Genomic DNA, 2,691 nt, shown 5'->3' on the forward strand with positions numbered 1-2,691 from the left:
GTTACAACCTCTAGACCACTCGTTCCCCTTCACCTCACAACTGACGAAGTGAGCCCCGAGTTAACTATTTTACAACTTTTTATCTAAAATAATATGTAAATACACACACTTCTACAACACCCCGTTAAACCCCTATTTGGTGATATAAATGAATATTAATGGATATAGGAGGCATGTAATTATATTAATTATAATTATATGTACTTATATTTATTATTTACCACTTAATCTGCGTGACATATGCATTTTTGACATGAATTTGGCTATCTTGACAGCAGGAATAACCATACATTTTCTTAATGAACCATCTTAAAGGAAGAACTAGTGGGAGATATCCCAAGCTTTCTCTAACAGGCATGCTGTCTGAGGAAGAAGAGATAACACACTTCTTACCACCTTCTTTGTCCAAATGGTGAGGGGAGGAGTAGAAGGGGGACTTAGCCTGCCCGTACTATAACCCCGTTACCATGGTACTTATCGGTCAGGTCATTTGCCGTGCTTCAGTGTTTACTTCTCCCCTTCCGTAATTCCACGGCTAGGAAGCTGCAGTGATCAGCACATGATTATTGCTTGTGTAGTACATGGCCTTTTTAGCCCAAGCCAGGGGTTCCACGGAGGAAAATTCGTGCCCAAAACCTGAGCCCAATTCCCAGCCCACCAGGAATTTGGCCCAGCGCTGACATCCTCTGTCCCTGAGCCCACAACTATGTCATGAGCAAAGTAGCCACAGAAAATAATAAAGCTATTTTATGGGCAAGGATAAAGTACAAGTCAATGACCTCATTTTTGCTGATGACATTGCCATGATTTGTTCAATAGATGGCTTGTTGAAAGAAAAGACCCTCCTTGCGACAGATACAGCAAAGCAAGTCGGAAGAAAAAATATATCTCTATCAACTGTCAGAGAAGATGAAGTAACACTAGACAAAGTAAGTCATTTGATTTATCCAGGGAGTAAGACGTGTTGGGCTTTTCTGCAAGATATTTTCCAACAAGCTTTCCTACCATTCAGTTTGATTCCAGTTTTCATCACTCTGGTATCTTTGTTTGGCCTACCCCAAAGCTGTGTGGAGTTGGTCTGACTCAAAGGCACGTGTTTGGTGCTGGACACGTCACAGATCCAACATCCCTGTGTGATATGGAGTTGTTTCTTGGAGGATCTCAGAGAGAGGGAGCTGCTGAAGGATTAGGATAAAAGGGGTTCAGTGGGTGGAGGATGCATCAGAAGCTGCAGAGAAACGACCTGACCCTCCTTTTCCTACTGTCACCAGCCAACTTACCAGCTGGGTGCACATCTTGCAGATTTCTCTCTATTCATAGAATCCTAGAAGATGAGCATTGGAAGGAACCTCAGGAGATCATCTAGTCCAATCCCCTGATCAAAGCAGGACCAACCCTGACTAAACCATTCCCATCAGGGCTTTGTCAACAGGGGCCTTAAAAACCTCTAAGGATGGAGATTCCATCACCTCCCTAGGTAACCCATTCCAGTGCTTCACCATCCTCCTAGTGAAAAAGGTTTTCTTAATATCCAACCTAGACCTCCCCCACTGCAACTTGAGACCATTGCTCCTTGTTCTGTCATCTACTACCATTGAGAACAGCCAAGTTCCATCCTTCCTGGAACCCCCCTTCAAGTAGTTAAAGGCTGCTATCAAATCCCCCCTCACTCTTCTCTTCTGCAGACTAAACAATCCCAGCTCCATCAGCCTCTCCTCAAAAGTCATGTGCTCCAGCCTGCTAATTATTTTTGTTGCCATCCACTGGACTCTCTCCAATTTATCCACATCATTTCTGTAGAGGAGAGCCCAAAATTGGACACAGTACTCCAGATGTGGCCTCACCAGTACTGAACAGAGGAGAATAATCACTTCCCTCGATCTGCTGGCAATGCTCCTACTAATGCAGCTCACTATGCCATTAGGCTTCTGGGCAACCAGGGCACACTGCTGACTAATATCCAGCTTTCTGTCCACTGTAACCCCCGGGTCCTTTTCTGCAGAATTTCTGCCTAGCCCGTCGGTCCTGAGTCTGTAGCAGTGCATGGGATTCTTTCGTCCTAAGTACAGGACTCTACTTGTCCTTGTTGAACCTCATTAGATTTTTTTGGCCCAATCCTCCAATTTGTCTAGGTCACTCTGTACCTATTCCTACTCTCCAGGGTATCTACCAGTCCCCCCCGCTTAGTGTCATCTGCAAACTTGCTGAGGGTGCAATCTACCCCATCCTCCAGATTATTAATGAAGATGTTGAACAAAACACACCTCAACACCGATCCGTGGGTCACTCCGATTGTTACTGGCTGCCAACTTGACATTGAGTCATTGATCACTATCCTTTGAGCTGGATGATCTAGCCAGCTTTCTATTCATTTTATAGTCCATTCATTCACCCATACTTCTGTAACTTGCTGATAATACTATGGGAGCTCGTATCAAAAGCTTTACGAAAGTCAAGGTATATCACGTCCACCACTTTCCCCACATCTACAGAACCAGTCATCTCATCATAGAATTCACTTGTCTTTGGTGAATCCATGCTCACTGTTCATGATCACCTTCCTCTCTTCCAAGTGCCTTAAAATGGATTCCTTAAGGACCTGCTCCATGATTTTTCTAGGGATTGAAGTGAGGCTGACCAATCTGAAGTTCCCGGATCCTCCTTCTTCCCTTTTTTGCAGATGAGCACTAG

This window comes from Emydura macquarii, unplaced genomic scaffold (assembly GCF_026122565.2).
Source record: "Emydura macquarii macquarii isolate MOO-44397 ecotype Brisbane River unplaced genomic scaffold, CSIRO-AGI_Emac_v2 contig_2933, whole genome shotgun sequence".
Taxonomy (NCBI): domain Eukaryota; kingdom Metazoa; phylum Chordata; order Testudines; family Chelidae; genus Emydura; species Emydura macquarii.